At 42.0% G+C, this 18,302-nt stretch overlaps 1 protein-coding gene across 1 annotated transcript in view; it reads left to right on the plus strand.

Moving 5' to 3' along the window:
- The first annotated feature begins 1,695 nt into the window (after positions 1-1,695).
- Positions 1,696-18,302, plus strand: part of trps1 (trichorhinophalangeal syndrome I) — a 107,433-nt gene continuing 90,826 nt past the window's right edge. Inside the window, 1 exon segment of the mRNA XM_034599751.1 lies at positions 1,696-2,112. The gene's annotated coding sequence lies outside the window, so the exon portion shown is untranslated.

The raw sequence follows: 18,302 nt of genomic DNA on the forward strand, positions 1-18,302 counted from the left end.
GGAAGTGATGTTGACTTAGCCGTTAAATCACCCAAATAGATATGTTAGCTTCTCTTGACAAGGTAAAATATCATCTTATAAATCAATTCATTATAAAACCATTGATTTACCCTGTGGTTAACTGGGTAGTGATAAGAGTTATTAATATGTATGGGCCTCTGATTTTAAAGGGACATTAGACTTCAGCTGGAGTTTCCAATGTATTTTGAGGCAGAGAAAGATTGATTTACATTTCAAATGCCGTTTTCAGAGATGCACGCCGGAGAATGTCCGTAGAAATGGGTCCGGACATTCTCCGGAGTTCATGTCCGAAAACGGCTACTGTGATGACAGGGTATGCGTCACCTTAAGAGTCGTCCTTTCTCATTTCAGTGTGGTTGTTTTTGGTTTACAATTTATGATGTAAATAAGTGAGTCACTTTAAGAGTGAGTGTTTCCAGTGGGAGATCCCCTGCTGTGTTCTCACATCGGATTCGGAAGAAGCATTTTCAGTTTTTTTCTGTTTGAAGAATCGGTCACCAGTTACTTCAATCGTAATGGATTTGGCTGCAACGCTGTTCACCCATGACGCTCCAAAAGTGTGTTGTGGACTCAAACACTTCCCCCACCGCTCCATCGGCATCGTGGTGAGTAGAGAATGAGTGCATTTTCATTTTTGGATGAACTATCCCTTTAAGAGACAGACTCAGTGTTGTCTATTTAGTTTTGGTATAAACAAGATGACAGTGTGTGTCACTTTAAGAGTTACAGTTTGATTTCAGTGTCTTTGATTTTTTTGGGGGGGAAATATTATCTATGTAAATAAGAGTGTGTCAGTTTACACATAAACACGATTAGAGTGTGTGCCACTTTAAGAGTCACAGTTCCTGAATGCAGTGTCTCTGATTTACTGTCATCTGTGTAAAGAAGTGATGACGGTGTGTGTGTGTGTGTGTGTGTGTGTCACTTTAAGACTTGGGCTTCTTGATATTAATAGAGCTGCTGTGTCTTCCTCCTGTGACGTCATGGCCACAGGCAGAGAGGTGCTGTCACTCTCCTCTGAACCACAACACAAACCCGAAAACCCACCAGAACCGAACCGGCGGCTCCCATCGGCCTCGGTTCGCTGTGACCCAACAACAACAACAACAACAACAAAAAGCAACAACAACTATGAAAACTACATGAACGTGTGGGGTGGGGTGGGGGGGATTTTTTGCGACAGCACTCACAACCAAAATTAGCCTCCAACTCTCCCTCAGACCAAAGAGAGAGAAAAAAAAAAAAAACACAAGAGCCAGCCACAGTCACAACGTCCGACATCATCACCAGCAACAAACAAACAAACAAAAAAAAGAGAAAAAGCCCCCCGAAAGAGACGAAGCGGCCAAGCAGAGCAGCGTCCATCTTTAACAGGCTGCAGACACACAGAGAGAGAGGGAGAAAAAGAGGCTAATGCTTGTTTTTGTGATCAACAGGTAAGCGGCTCCACGACAGCACCGCTAGCAACGTTAGCTGCTCGCTGCTAGCTGCTGCAGTCGGAGTGAGCGGAAGGGAAGAAAACAAAGCGGCGGCGGCGGCGGGTGGCGATGCTCGGTGCGTAGATGGCGAGGGGGGGAAACAGCGCGGTGCTGTGCGGGGAAGAGGAGGGTCCCGTCCTCGGGAGAGTTGACGCTAGCACGGAGATGTGTTTGCTAACAGAGGTGAGGGGAGGGGAGGGTTGGGGGGGGGGGCGACAATATCAACAGCGTTAGCCGTTACTAGTTTTTACGACGGGCAGCAGCCGCTTTGCGTCTTATGTAACTAACGGCCTGAGCAGCGTCGGTCAGGAAGAGAGAGAGAGAGAGAGAGAGAAAAAAGAGGGATCTGGGTTGAATGAGAGAGAGAGAGAGAGAGAGATTGAGAGAGAGAGAGAGAAGGAGGAGGAAGAGGAGAAAAAAAAGAGCAGCACCGCTTTGCTTTGAATTCACATGGCACATTTACATTTAGGTTCGCACACACACACACACACAGACACACACAGACGCTACACAAATACAAATTGAAAGGGGGCTACCGGGGGGACGGCTTTGATTTAAAGGCTGAGTTTGGAGGCGGCAGCGAGGGGACGCGGAGTGACTTAGTCGCCTCAAAGTAGGTTTTGTGTTTTTACTCCTTTTCTCCCTATAAGTTGTCTCTTCTGTACTATTTTTCTCCTCCTTCAGCGGCATCCCGAGCCCGAGGAAGCCGGCGGTGTGGCGTCTGTCGCCCGGTAGCTTCTGCCCACAAACTACTCCAACTCACTTTTACTGTGCCGTTTTCATTGATAACTTCTTTAAAAAAAAAAAAAAATCGGACGCCGCACACTCAAGTTCAGATTTGCTGCTGCCGCACGTCGCAGATATTGAGGTTTGCGCTTTAAAGCTGAACTCCTTTTTACTTTTGGATGCTCGTAGTTTGTTTGGGGTGCAAGCTGGGAAGTGGCGATCAAAGGCAATTGTGTTTATTAGGTGCTTAAGAGCAGATATGGCGCTGTTTCTTGCACCTCTCTCATTGTTTGGAGCGCATGGTGGATGTGGATTGTCGTAAAAGGACCCCCCCTTCCTCCTCCCCAAAAAACATCCTCTCCTATCAGCTTCAAAGGACAACAAGCACGCACTAGCTCCAACATTTATTTATTTGTTTGTTGTTATCGTTGAACTTTTTTTTCATGAGTGATGCTGGGAAGCCTGAGTTGCCATTTCCACTCCACTTTGAAAAAGTTTCTCTCCCCCCCTCCTCCCCTCCTCACCCAGCTCCCCTCTTCTTTCCTCCTGTCGTAAGAAACTGTGATGTTCCTTTGAGATAAGGGAGCCGGGTAGGCATGACAACTCTGAGGGGAGAGCAGAGTATGTGAAGCCAGTACAATGAGGCACACACTGCGAGGAAGCTTTTTACATAGTCCTTCACAGTTCTCCAACTCTGGTCCCCCCCCACAAAAAAAGAAAAAACTGAGTGTGTGTGTGGAGCGACTTTTATTCAGCAGATAACCTCAGATTTAAAAAAGAAAACAGGTCCTAACTGTGACCCCCCCCCCCCAAACACTTGTTCACAGCTGTTTTAAAAATGCTGACACTTCTGAATTTTACTAAGTGGTTTACTATTTAATTTAGTCATAAGGAAAAAAGTTTGTGTAGTTGTAAAATAGTTGCTGCCTATTCCTACCAGTCCTTTTTAAATATAAAGTATATCTACTGCTTTGGGCTTCACAGCGTCTCAGTGAGGAGCAGAAATCACTTCGCGAGCAACAGTTCACAGACTTTAGAAAAAAAATTCAAACCAAGTTTAGTATCTTTGCCTTCCAGTGTTTCGTTAAAAAGTTTTCCCTCTGACAAATGGTTGTTTTTCCAACTTTTCCATGTTTTTCCGCAGCAGCAGAGAACATGTATGCGTGTGTGTAACTGCAGGGATCATTTGAGTAAAGACACAATTGCAGTGAAAGTGATTCACAAGACTTTTTAAGTTTAGTTTCACGTTTTTAAAGTCAGCGTTCTGTGGCACTAATCTTACTCTGAAGCTGTAAATTCAGAGTACTTTTCAAAGCCATTCACATCTGTGAATTTTACTTAAGGACGGACATGATTCTAAGCCGCTTGTCTTCTGTGAGATTTACGATGACGACATTGTTGTTTTTATTACTTCTTTGAAAAGAAACTATGTTTCAAAGTTCCTAAAACGCTGTCAAAGTTAAATGAAGTTTGGGACAGTTTGCTATAGAGGCTTTGAATATTTGTCTCAGTTAAAGTTCAGTACCCAGTATATTTATGTGGCATGTTCAGCTCCATGTGTAACTTCTTAACTGCCTTGTTTTCCACCGCTTTACATCCGTAATAGTGATCTGTTTCTTGATGGTGCCACAAATTCCTATTGATATTACTTTTGAATTATTTGGTAATCTGATATGGTGATGCGGAGGCGGTAGTTTGATAATCAGCACAGCACCTCAGGGCACTTTGTAAGTTAAGCAGGATCAAGTGCTTTTTGACAGACGTCTACTTTTGATGGAGTTGGGAATAGTTTTAGATGCAAAGTTGCTGCCCTGTTGTGACTGAGTTGTGTGTTCATGTTTTGTTAGATACAACACACTCCAGCCTGCATATTGTTGCTCTTAGTTGTATGTCCAGATAACATGTTCTTATTTCTGAAAAGGTATCATGCACTTTGTTCAACTTCTATAAACTTCTAACAAGTTTCTATAAAATTTGGTAAGAAAAAATTCTATCAATGTAACAGTGCAGCTCTATAACCTTTCTTAAAATGTTCCTCTTTCCAGACACTGGATATTATTGTATCTTACGGCCTTGTTCGCTGCTCCTATTAAACGTCAAAACAGTTGACGACTTCCTAAAGAGAACCTCTGCTTGTAAAAGTCTTTCCTGTACGTGTGTGAGACAGAGTGGGAGAGAGCACAGCACTTTTTCCTGTCTGTGTGTGTGTGTGTGTGTGTGTCTGCGTCTGTACGAGCGGCGGAGGCAGCCATGGCTTACTCATATGGCTGCAATATGTGAAGCCTCTGCGGTGGAACTGGGAAGAGAGAAAGTTTTGGGGGGAGAGAGCGAGAGGGAGAGAGAGAACACATGGAGAGAGGGAAGTCAGAAACGTCCTGTTCAACTAGCTGGAATGTATCTCCTGAGTTTTATTGATGGTTTGATGTTCTGTAAGACATGAGGAACAACTGTAGTGATTTTGTGGGCTGCCATGCATTTGTCTTTGGTCGTTTCATAGTAGTGCTGCGTTACCAGAGGAGGGAAAAAAAGGGCCAGTGTGAGATGGAGTGTAAAAGGAGACTTCAGCCCAGTTCAAGCCACTTTTTTGGGGTAGAATTGTGGCGTTTTCATCAGTAGACGCGCAATTGGTTTTGCTGCCTTTTTGAAATGAAGGAGGCATGGAAATATTTGTTGTACACCATCATTTAAAAAAAAAAACCTTAATTGGAGTAATCAGAGTTGAAATCAACTTTTTATTTCTTGTAAAATGTATTACTATCAGCATTTAAATTGGGGGGGAAATACAAGAAGACAGGAATAACTGTGAACATTATGACAAGACATTTTTACAAGTAGTTGTTTCAGACCAGAAAAAGTTGTAGAAACCTGATGGGACTGTGAATTTTACATTGTGCAGTGAATATTCTCACATACGCTAGATACGAACCTATCATCAACTGGAAAGCCTTTATAATATTGAGGGAAGTTTGTAAAACTTTTGCAAAACTTCTTCTGTTGTTTCACTACGTGATACACGACTGAATCTGCTTTACATTACCAGCTGTAATCTATCAATAGCAAAGGGAATAATTCAGAAAAATTCCAGCTGTAACTTCTGCTAATTTGCTGCCGTCCCTCCACCGACGTGCGTCCTCTCTCCACGCTTTGTCCCGTTTCATTGTGTTAAATTATACGACACAGTGAACATATAAGGCCTGATTTGAGTTTATCTTGGCTTGTTATCGCTGTCTAGCAAATTGGGTAATCTCATTCACGAACCTGTTGCTCGGCGCAGATGTGTCTGAGGAAGTGAAAAACAGTCGCTTCCCTGATTTGAGGAGATAACGGCTCTAATAATCTGTTGAACGGAATAATATAGTGAACTGTGACTAAAGTGGAACTAAGAGCCACTGCTTTCTCAAATCAAAACTTAGATTTTACTCCTGTGTTTAACTCTCCTGTTCTACTTTTGTGTATTTTTGCTGTCTTCCTTTGTGTATTTTGATGCGTCAGATAATTAGACGTGGGGAAGCCTTGCTCAGATATTATAGCAGACATGTTTACAGGTGACATTAAATTACCATCTCCATACCCCTAAATTAAGATCCTGTCTCAAATAAGGTCTGCACTCAGTCCATCTTCGTAATGTAACACATGTCATATTGTTTAAACCTAAAAAGATCACATGGGATTTCAAGTTTTCAAGGACCTTTTCTGTTTTGTGGATCCAGAGCTCCGATTTATTTTTCATTTCTGTTCCTATTTATTTATGAACGTGAACCGTCTTAACTCTCACAGTTTCAAATAAGCAGTAAAAGATAACATCTATTAAAGCAATCAGCTGTTATTCATCTCAACCCTGCCTGCAGTTCAGATAAAGGAAAACATCCATTTGTCACGGATAGTTTCTTTAAAGAAAAAAAAAAAAAAAGCTTTTCTGCAAGGCTTCTGGCGCTCTTGGCTCAAAGCTCCGCAGCTAGCACTTCTTTATGACCAGCTCTCTTGTTTTGCTCATATCCCAAGGACACAATTGTTTTTAACTTATTTTTATCGTCTGGGCACATTGTTTTTGGCTCTTTGATCGCTTTATATTAGCTGCCTGTAACGTCAGTGATACAGGGATTTGAGCGTATTCTCCTGTTGCAGTTACTGGAAGTCGGTCTGGAAAAGAGTGTCTGCTAAATGCCCAAAATGTCATCCCCACTCTCCGTCTGTGGTTAGTACAGCGTTGTTTAGGCTTGAGTTTGTCTCTAATGTCTTTGGTCTATTTTAGACTTTTAAGTCCTTTTAGACGGCCTGCTTCAGATAACGAGCACATGGTCCTGGTTTATGGTGAAATGATGCTTTTTTCCCTCCCACTTTTTTTTCTGGGGACATACAAATCCCAAGCATGGGACAATTTTTTTCCTCCTTTTGATCCGAGGCAGTAAATAAATCTGTCACGATACAGAGCAGACTGATAAAGTGGTGGCTGAGCAGATAAAGGTGTATATTCTTGTAGAAGGTTGTGACACCGGCAGCAGTTGTGGTTATAGACTCAAAAGGTCATCATACTCAACACCAGCTTGCCCCTTGAAAGTTACTGCTAAAATATGCAGTAGATCATTGTTTCTGAATGTGCATATGCTGTATTTTAATCTTCATTGAACACAACTGTGGCTCCTGAGTGATCGATGAACGCTCTCCGGGTCGGGGGAAACCTGCTGGCTCGTCATGTGCTGCGTTTTGAGTTGCGAGTTCTCGTCTGTTTTGACTCAGCAGTGTACTCATGACGCTGATGCTTCCGGTGCACCACAGACATTAAGTTATCAATCAGTGCTTATGTGAGTTTTGACCTTGTGTAAAAAAAAAAAAAAAAAAACAACCAAAACACAGCGAGTGATTTGCTCCAGTGCTGCTTTCAATTAACGTTCAAATAAATCCTGTCCTAATTGAAAACGAATCAGCGCTCATTTGCTCAATCATGAAGAAATGAATGGCTGTTTCCAACCTAAGAGCCCTGTCCCGTGGAAAGATTTCTGTCACATTAACTACACAGCAGCAGGTTTTCCTTGACGTTCCTTATGTTAGACAAATTATGACTTTATGCTTTCATCATATAGATTTTCCACGTGTCCTATAGGTTGTGTGGCTTTGAACCGCTGCTCGTCTTTCCCCAAGTTGTACTGCAGGTGTTGCAAGGTTTTGCAAAGGGGAATAAAGAAAAGAAAAAGCGTTTGAATGTTGATGACTGTTTGTCATTAGGGAAAGAAACGTGGCTTTAAACAGTTGTCAGTTATCTTGAAATGAAACAGACGGAGATGTTGTAAATGTTGGTTTCAAAGAGATCTTAATATGAATGAGAAAAGTTTGGAAGCTCCAGTTTATTTGTATTAACTCTGCTTTGTAGGATAATTGTGAATGGGTTTTTATTGAGTCTATAAATACGGTCTGTCAGCCTGTTTACACTGGGGGTGCATTAAAAGTAAGTTTGATGTATCTTGTGTCGGCGTTGTGGCTCTCATCCTGATAATGGTCAATAAAACGTTCCACTTTTCACCTTTGAAAATGTGGCTCCACATTAAAAGGTAACGTCCAATTACAATAACTTGTCACAATAGATATTGAGCCAAAACCTGCAGCAAAAATCATTAGAGGAGAATCAATTTTTTCAATTGCCCTTTTTAAAGTTTTAATCCTTGCATAATGAATTTGAATGAGCTCCAATATTGCTTTTCCCCACAGCAGTGGTATTTTATAAGATCGTGGTTAGTAGAGTGCACCCAAAATACTTCCAGCTGTCACACCAGGGCCTAATAGATTCATTTATCATTTCATCTTTTCACGTGGTGTATTTTTCACACCATTGTTCACATGCAGAGAAGCTAAAATGTTTTACTTGGGTTATATGCTTAAACTGTTTATCTCTTATACAGCACTCCTGCTCAATATACATATTATTTTATACATGTTAAAACAATGCAAAATAATCTATCTTAAAGCATAATTTAGATTTTGCAGGTTACTATTTAAAAATTTTACTTAATTGTACCAGTTTGGTGTTTACTTGTCAGAGCACGTCTGTGTCAGGATGTCGTGATATAAAATAGGTGTCTTTAGAAACTTGTATCTTAAATTAAGTTTGTTAAAATATAGCATGTTTTTCACAATTTGCAGAAATAACTTAATGCATAGAAGGGAAAAAAGGGACAGTTTTTATAAGTAATCCTAAATGTGAATTAATAATAATTTTCTCAATGCATATATTAGACACATTCAAAAGCCAGTGTAGGCTCACAGATTTGTATACTTAATATATTTAGTGTTGTATCAGGTAATACAGCGAGGTAGAGATTACATAGGTTATTACAACATGTTCTTTAGAATACTTTAAAAAGGATTTAAACTGGAGAACATTCGTAAACTGTTCTCCAGTGTTCCCATGAGCACGACTCCATCTGTAATTCCTTCCAGTTTTCACACAATATCCAGCAGATAAATGGTGAAAATTAGCCATGTAAAATGTGACACTTGCACAAGTGGCATGAATTTGGACGTGATTTATGTTCCAGGCGTCTTTGTGTCGAGGCTGAAAAGGCTGCGAACACACAGATGGAGGGAGTGCTGGAGCGGTTTCTTTAAGTCCTTACTGCTTAATTCAGTGAGAGTTTTCTCGAGTAGCAGTGGCAGCTATTCTTTTTTTTTTATCGAAAGAGCTGCTCGGATAAAAGTAAAAGTTGTCTCACTCCAAAGTCAGCACACAATCAACATTTTCCAAGGCAAAGAGTCATTTGATTTTATGTGAATCAACAAATCCACCTGTTGTTTCGTGGCAGAAAAGAAAATGCTTTTTTCACTTCCCCAGGTTTGACTTGTTGTATTCTATCAACAAGTTAGAATTGCTGCAACAGATGCGGGCTGAAATAACTGTATTTCATATTACATCAGCTTCTTGTTGAGCTGCTATAAGTCTGAGTTATGACTTTGTCTGTTGAATTGCAGGTATTTGTGATGTGGTTGTTGTGTGTTCACAGGTGATTTGAAGCCTCTGCAGCTCAATATATTTCATTAATATGGCATCTGCTCCTGTATGTCTTTCAAATAAATCAGAAACGCACACCACTTCTCGTGGCCACAGGCTTTTCAGTGCTGGAGAACAGTCATTTCCAGACAGTTGAGCATTGTTGATAGATAGTTATCAGTTACTGTAAAAGTCTATCAGCGCTTATCTCTCTTCGATGAAGTCAGATCTGACTCACTGATTCGATATCTCTGTCCTGAAGGTCAACCGTCTCCTCTGCGTGTGTGTGTAGTCAAACCAAGAACCTGCTCACTCGCATAAACACATTCATTTCTCTCCTTTTCTCCTTTCCCTCCTGCCGTGTCTTTATCTCTCAATCTCTCTTATTCTTACCGTAATGCAAACTGAGAAAGGCTGTTAGTGTCACGTGTGTTTGATCAGACTACAGCCTCTGTCAAAATACTCAATTTACTCGCTCTGAGATTGCAATTATTTCTGATTTCGAGTGTAAATACACGCTGACATTTGTTTGCTATTGTTTCCTTCTCGGTCACAATAATATTTCTCCCGAGGTTTGACTTGTTAAACTTTTTCTGCAGCAAATGTGTGTTTTCTCCCGGTGTGTGTTTCGCAGTCGTCCTGCATTATTGTGTGTGTGTGTGTGTGTGTGTGTGTGTGTGTGTGTGTGTGTGTGTGTGTGTGTGTGTGTGTGTGTGTGAGAGAGAAATGCTCTACATCCCGTGCGTTTGTTTATGTGCACGCAACCCTGTCAGCTATGATGCGTTTCATTTTATAAAATTACCAGTTTTTACGGTAAAGGGATCTGTTTTAAGTGTGTGTGTCTGCATGCACGATAAGTTAAATTAATACTTTTCATTTCATTCCTGAAAGTGTATAGTTATGACTATACACTGTACGTGTTGTGGAAGGGGACTCATTTCTGCCTTTTTAAAAAGCACTGCACTTACTCCCCCTCGTGTGTGTGTGTGTGTGTGCGCGCACACACACGTACAGCCCCATTAGTATTGTAGTCTGGGATCTGGCTAAAACATCTGGTGGCTGAGTAACTTTTCAAAGTAGTCTTTGTCCTCACTCCGTGTGCATACATGCGTGTGTCTGTGAGTGTGGGCCTTCGTGTGTGTGTGTGTGTGTGTGTGTGTAATAAGGGGCAGACTTTTTACGGCGTCCCGTCAAATTAAAACTATGATTTAAACGACTAACATGTACATTCTTTTTTTTTTTTATATAAGCAAATAGCCTCTGCTGATTTTGTGCGTGTGTGTGTGTGTGCCTCTGGCTTTGTGGACTGTTGAAAAAACATTAGGAAAAATTAAGCATGGATCTAGTAACTGTAATTGACGAATGGCCCGTCTGGCCTGTTGTGTTATTTTATTCATGTAACCCTGGCTGGCCCGCTTTATAACCACGAGACGGCGCAAAGAAAGCAAAGTGAGATATGACCCCCACCCCCACCAAACTTCCATCTGGTCCTGCTGGACATTTCTGCCCAAATCTGAAAGAACCAGTGACATTCGGTTGGATGCAGCTAAACCATCTCACCTGTTTTCTGCGACGTGGGGCCGGCCTTGGTTTACTGATACTGATAATCCCACAGCAGCAGCAGCTTTGGGCTTTACAGGCCACAGCCCCTGCACACAGTGTGAGCTGATGCCCTCAGAGCTTCACATCAAGTCAGAAAGAAGTGGGGATTCATCTCTGTCTACTGCAGTTCATTTTCTCTTACGCAGCATTTTTTTGAAGGCGTAGGATATTGACCGGGTACGATAACTTAAATGTGCGTGACTTATGTGATGAGGAAAATCCTTTGACGTAAAGCGAAACGTTTGACATTGAGCAGGAAACCACAACCATGGGTGGATTTTTTTTTTTTTTTTCTTCTTTCCAGTGTCACCCAGTCTGCAGTGCTTGATGCCAGTGATGGGGTTGTGTCTGTGTAACACTGCTGAATGGATTTGAATAGAGATCTGATTGAATTTTGAGACATTTAGTCCTGCGTTGAGCTGGTCCAGCTCCTAACTATAGATATTTTCTTGTAGTATTGCAACTAGGGAAGAGCAGTACTGATCAGCCAATTAATGAAGTGAAATATATCCAGGCCCTGATGATAAAATAGCCTCCTTAAGCTTCTCAATTGAGAATCTTTTATGGATTTCTATCCAACATCTATGATGGTAAAATCTTAGATTTTTAGATCATTGGACAGACCAGGACAACTCAATGAGATGTGACCGTTTGTCATGAAAATCAAAGTAAATTTACTCTTAAGTAATACATTTATCAAAATATTAATGCAACTTAAATTAGGGATAAATAGTATTTTTTATGGTCAGCATTTTTTGATAAATATCACTTCTGGTAGTATTGATAATAAAATGTTTTTAACAGTCCTGCTCTCTCTTTTCAAGGATTAGATTAGTGATATTTGTCATGGTCAGCATTTTCTTTGGGGGGTGGTGTGTGTGTTTTTGCTGATGTTTGTGTGTGTGTGTGTGTGTGTGTGTGTGTGTGTGTGTGTGTGTGTGGCGCTATGTGGCTATGTGGATGATGGTGGGAGGGAGGTGACTCTTTTTTGAAATGGAAATTAAGGGGGCACACATCTGGGGGTCTTTGAGACTTTTGTGGGGGGAGATGAGAAGATGGGTGTCAGAGGCCCACAGTCAGAAGTGTGTGGGGGTTAAGGAGGCACAGATGAAAAAGAGGGAGGGAAGCGTAGTTTCTCATTTTGGGAGAGGTGGGAGGGAGGAGATAAGGAAAGGGGGAGCAAATGGGTGGTGTCTGCGGTCAGAGTTTGCCTGTGGTGTGGGGAGACAGAAAGAGAAAGACAGAGGTATGGATGGATGCATTGCGGGAAGAAGGTATGGCGGAGGGAGAAAAATAAAGGAGAGTTAATGAAATGAGAGGGATGAGCAGAGATGGAATGAGTGACACAAACATTGTCAGAATGAGAGAACATGGGGGGGGGGGGGGGGAGGAGAGGATAGAAAACGAAGTGTAGAAGGATGGTTGGACAGAAGGATGGACGAGGAACTAATTTACATAGACACGGGAGGGGGAGGAGGAAAAGTGGAGCGAGAGAAAAGGGGCAAAATCACTTTCTATAGTCAAAAACTTTACGGCTGACAGTTAAATTTACTTAGGGACTGTGTGGGTGTGGGTGGGGCGATGGGTGGAATAGCACAGTGGGGGGCATGGCGTTTGTTCTGCAACATGGCTTTTGGGCTTTTTACTGCTTCACACACAAGTTGTCTTCTCCCTTTTCTTTAGAGGATGATTTCACCTCGTCGTGAGAATCTCTCTCTCTCTCTCTCTCTCTCTCTCTCTCTCTCTCTCTCTCTCGCTGTTTGAGACGAGTCAGGGAGTGGCGGTGACAGTTTAGCGTTGGGACTTTGTCGGTCGGGCTTCTGTTCTCTCAGTCGCTTGGACGCGCACAACTTTTATACCTGTGTAAAACACAAGAAGGGGCGTGTGCTCTCACATATCTGATGTGCACTTCACCACATTTAACTGCAACCCTCGAGGGACGTGACTGTTGTGGGATGAGATAAAACATGTTTTTGTTTTTCAAATAATAAAAATGTTCTGGATTAGTTTGGCATACTGTGATGCAGGAGAATACTCTGGGTTTATCTTACCAGGCACTTAAAGCAGCTTTAACATTTGACTCGTGTCGTGAAGGATAAGATAAAACAAGTGCCTTTCTCTTTGTTTTTGGAACACATCCTGGTTGTATTTCAGTAATATCGCGCCGTGGGCCACCAACGTTACCTAGAGTATACATGTGGGGTTATGAAGCAAAGTGTTTCAAATAGTTCTGAGGGTGTAAAGAGTCTCCCCTGAATAATACTTAAGAGTGAGGAAGCTTTGATGACGTTCAGTTTTACAGAAGGAGATGGGAGAGGAGGACATATGGAAAGGAAAGAGAGAAAAGTGATGCATGATACCAGATGAGTTAGCAGCAGTGATTGAAAAGTGGAACATAAATGTTTTGAGGAACCACAGTGTTGTTGAAGACCACTTACACCATCAATCGGTTTAATGGCACATGTATTTCTTTAACCAAAATCTTTCTGAGAGGCCTTTTGTGCACTGAGTTTTTCAGGGAGTGCAGTGCTCCCTCCCTGCTCCACACAGCATCAGAGCAGCCTCTTGCTAACAATTCAGACCGGGCCAAAGCACTGACAAATAAAGAGTGCAGCAGGGGTCGCAATCCTCTGTCTCTCTCAGCCCCAGATACATTTTTACAGAGACCGACCTGAAGCCGAATATCATATCTAATATTTTCTCGGAACCTAGCTGGACCCGGTCGGGTATCAACACCAAAATAGCAAATACCAATGGTGTTTTTATCACAGTGGATATGCAGCAATATATGTTTAATTATATTACCTGGAGTTCAAACCTATGTTATAATTGTAATTTCCAATCCTGTTAATGTGTATGCACACTCCTCATGCACCTGTCATGACGTGAATAAGAACTGATTATGATAAATCGTTTGCAAAAAAGCATCCGAAAAAGGCGAAATTACGCAGTTAAACGTGGCTGTTAATCCTCCTGCAGGTGTGCTTCAAAGTGCGGTTCGTGGAATCTAAATTATAAACCCAGATTATGTAAGGAATTATATGGCTCAGGGCATTCATTCAGTTTCTTGTCGCAAAAATCATTATAGAAAGCATTCCTCGCTCCAGTCGAGGAAAAGTGCCGGATGCTTTGGCATCAGTCACAGGGTTTTGTAGAAGAGCTTTATGGAAGAATCAAATCAAAGGGAGAGTTGATGGCTCCGAGGCACTGTTTGATTTGTGACACTGAGAAATATTAAAGCGTGTTTTTATTGCTGTGAAAATTCTGCATTAAAGAAATTACAGTGATCGTATTTGGCTTTGGATTTTGATTAAAGTCCGTTTTTTGAACGGAGTCCAGCCCCGCATTGACATCACTGAGGCCCCCCTGAACCCTCCCAGTCTTGCCTTCCCGATAGTGTTCAGCGGGGAAGGCTGCTTCACTTGGCCGGCGCTCCGACAGAGAGGGCTCTGGAAAGGAATATAAAGTCAACATTGTGGGTTAAAAATGTTCCGTTTATGTGTCTTGCATGTGTACGTGTGCGCGCGCTTGTGCGTCTTTAAGTTTGTCCAGACATTTTTCCCGTCGGGCCCGGCGCTCGCAGGAAACGTCCGATTCTCCAGGAGTGGAAAGTGTGTGTGTGTGTGTGTGTGTGTACATGGCAGAGAGTTGTGTTTAGTTGTGAGTGTGTAGCTGTGTGTGTGTGTGTGTGTATTCTCTCTGTTGATGTGCGTGTGTGTCTGACGTAATGTTTGAGTTTACCCAGACAGAGATGAACCAAACCATGACACACATACATACAGGGGTGTGTGCACGCGTACGCTTGTGCCTGTGTGTTTGTGTTGAAATTCATCAGACATGACTTGCAGACGGGTGAGAGATATATATATGTGTGCGTGCGTGCGTGAGTGTGTGTGTGTTACTGGCAGAGCCGTAGTTTGTTTTCCGTATTTTGGGGGGGGAAAAGACAGCCCGGCAAGAGTCAACAATCAGCATGTTGATTTATGCAGCTACTAGTTCCTTCCATTACGCCTACAACTAGCACTGAAGCAGAGTTTGTTCTCCATTATTTTTGATGTATGAGAGTCTTAGCGGTGGAGAGCAAGGTCAAAATCAACAGTCCTGCGTTGATTTATGCTGCTCTCGCTTTCCTGCTTCTACCGTACATCAAGGAAGGACATTAACACCATACACAGGCTAATGCGGATATTGTCTTGACTGTGGTTGGTAGTTTTTGTCTGTTAAAAAAAACTCTGTGTGCAATTTGAAAAAACTGTAAAATGACGCTGTTTTAGAAGTGCAGATTGTTACAACAAGAATATTTGTATTCCCTGTTTCTAAGATGTAATATATGAGGGGGTATAGAGGGGTTGCAACCCCCCCAGAAATCAAACCGTCACACTAAATGAAAAATATTGTTATAAATAGAATACAATGTTTGGTTTTCTCGATTCAGTTTAATTTGCAGCTCGAGCAAAGATCCATTTTGGCGTAGCTACTTTAGCTCCTAGCTAGTTGGTATTCTCTGGAAAGAATGACATTAAGTGAAGGTATATCATCGCTTTGCTTGTGTACTTGGGCACAGAGAGGAACAGGTCTGTTATCGGGAAGTGGCATGTGTCAGTAACTTGCACGTGCCTCTGTGTCACAGCACAACTCGACAGCTCTGGGTGTGTCCCACAGTAATGAAGACACAGGCCGCTCCCTCGGTTTTTATCCTCCACAAGCTTAAAGATCTGGTTGATCCGGGTCACTGACTGATCTTCACCCGAGGGTGAAAATCGCTGTCACGATCCCGTCAGGACAACGGGTTCTTGTATCAAGACAAACTGGCTGAAGGAGTTTGTGCTTTGTTGTAAATTGTCTCTTCTCATACACGGATAGCTGTTAAAATTAAGAGGTGGAGCCACTTAACCAGACACCAGCCAAGTCTGAGTGAGAAAAATATGTATAAACTGATTTAATTTCAAATTTGGTTGCTAATGAGGACGATATAAAAGACGATGGTTCATTTTCTGTCAGAAAACGTTATAATAAGGTCCTTTACTTGACATACTTGATTTGATAACTAAGATCAAGTAACTACTTAAGCTTTAATAAGGGCCACATCTAATCACATCTAATTGTTTTCATAATTAGTTAATCTATTAATTATTTCTTATATTCATCATTTAGTTCATACAGTTTTCCGGATTTCAAGTTGATGTCTTAATACTGCTCATTAGAAAGAAATGTTCAGAAACTAGAAAGAAATATTCTGTTTCCTTTCAACGAAATCAGAGCAAAGCAGAAAATTCTCACTCTGGCTAAGCCACAACTAGAACATTGTTGGAATTCTTGCTTAAAATGACTTCAAATGACTTAAAAGCATTAATAAATTGTAAAAGTTGTTAAATTTCTGCTGATCAACTGTGACTGTAAGCCGAGTGATGACACTGTATAAAAAGAATCCATTAGGAACAGCTAAATATGCCACGTGTAACCGTAGACAGTCATCACTACTCTGTTTTGACACGGACATCAGCAGTTAGTGTCAGCTGCTCCGAGCTGCTCGTAGCGAGGTCCGTTTTCTGACACGTCCTCCACCGGGAGCTATCATGTTAGTTTTTTCTAGTCGAGGGATAAGAACTGGAGTGCCTAAGTCTTGTTTCTGCTCAGTCAGTCATTTTAATCATTATGATAATCGTGCCTATAGGGGACAGTAAAATAACAACAGAGTTGGCTCTTCACAGAAGAAAAGGTTAATATTAAACACTTTTTTCCCTCTTTCCGTCAGTTTCAGGCTCACCTTGGGAACATTTTAAAGCTATTTCTATCCCTTTGGAGTGAGGGAGACATCTCCTTTTTCCTGTTGTGTGTGTTTTCCTGCTCTTTTGCCTCTTATTCATGCTTTTGATGTTAAATCCATGTTGCAGTAGTGATGAGTCAACAACTGGAAAAAAACCCACCTACTTCAGCATTTCTGCCTGCGTATCCAGGGCAGATGTTGTGCTGTAACTTAAATTTCCTTTGCGCTATTTATAGCATTCAAAACACAAAATCAATTACAACCAATTGAGAAACTTTAAAAAATGAAATAAATATATGCAAATGCCCTTTTTATTTATTTATTTAATGCGCTTGGAGCCTGAGAGCAGCAGGCAAGGTATACTCTGCTGGTCAATCCCGTCTCTCTGCTTATTTTCCGTCTGTCTTAGACACATTTGAACATCTTGCTTTGCGAAGTTCAAATGCAAACAGTCAAAACAACAGAACCATCCGGTAATTTTCAGACGCAGCTTTTAAATAAAGAGAAAAAACAGCGCGGTTTCCTGTCCATCCAACGTGTAATTGATGGAATGTGGAACCAAACTCCGTCTACATGACATTTAAAAACAAACCAATCGGCATCAGGAGACGCTCTCACATCTGTTGATCTGTCGGCCGCTCTGTTTGTTTGTGTTGATTCTCTATAGCTTTATAAGTACATGCAAACATCAGCGTTTTTTATTTCAAATCCCTCAAATAAAAGTCACTGAAATAATCCACTTCAGATGGAACAGTTGGGTTGAGAGTGAGACAATGTGCTCTCTGTGCTCTAATTGGTGGAACATGGAGCTTAACTGTGTCTACATAATGTCTAAAAATGCAGCGAGACACATCAAAAAGGCCTTTCAAAGACAATCTTTTTCTCGGGGACGAACGAGGGAAGAGAAAAATCACTCAAAGGACGAGGAAGAAACGAGCGTAATTAGTTTGACCACCATGTCATTTGAAACGGCATTAGCAATAACAAATCAGGAAAAATTTAGAGATGAAAGGGAGATAAATTAAAGGGCTTGTTGTTCATGGTTAAAAAAAACGACAGAACCAACCTGTGTGCGTTCAGGATGCGTGTCTGAGTGGTTAGGTGTTTAACATATGTATGGCTACATGCATACATGTCAGACTGTGTGTGTGTGTGTGTGTGTGTGTGTGTGTGTGTGTGTGTGTGTGTGTGTGTGTGTGTGTGTGTGTGTGTGTGTGTGTGTGTGTGTGTGTGTGTGTGTGTGTCAAGGGGAGAGTTGGTGAGTGGGTATTTGTGTGTAATCATGTACGTCAGGCCGTCATGAATGGTGTGTTTGAGACGGAGCGGAGTGTGGAGTTCCTCGGGCTGGACCAAATTGGAAACAGAAAAACAAACATTCCCTCGGAACACCCCCCTCCCGCCCTCCCAACCCCACCTCCTCCACCCCCACGTCTGCTGGCTAGTGGCGCAGTCCAACCTGTCTGGGACAATGTAACGGTCTATAGTCGGACCGGACCACACGCATTCGTGGAGGGGGGTCGGAGCTCAGGAGGCAGCGGCTGTGGTGGTGTCGGGGGGGGGTTGCTCGGCCACAATGACAGTTTGGAAAAACAGACAGAAGAAGCACATGAATATGACAGAGAGCTCAGTGATGGATTGATGGGAGAGGTGGAGATAGGGAGGGAGGGAGGGAAAGCAGGAGGGAGAGGGACAGAGCTGTAATACTGAGAAAACGAAGAAAAAAGAAAGA

The sequence above is a fragment of the Hippoglossus hippoglossus genome, chromosome 11, assembly GCF_009819705.1.
Source record: "Hippoglossus hippoglossus isolate fHipHip1 chromosome 11, fHipHip1.pri, whole genome shotgun sequence".
In the NCBI taxonomy this organism is placed as follows: domain Eukaryota; kingdom Metazoa; phylum Chordata; class Actinopteri; order Pleuronectiformes; family Pleuronectidae; genus Hippoglossus; species Hippoglossus hippoglossus.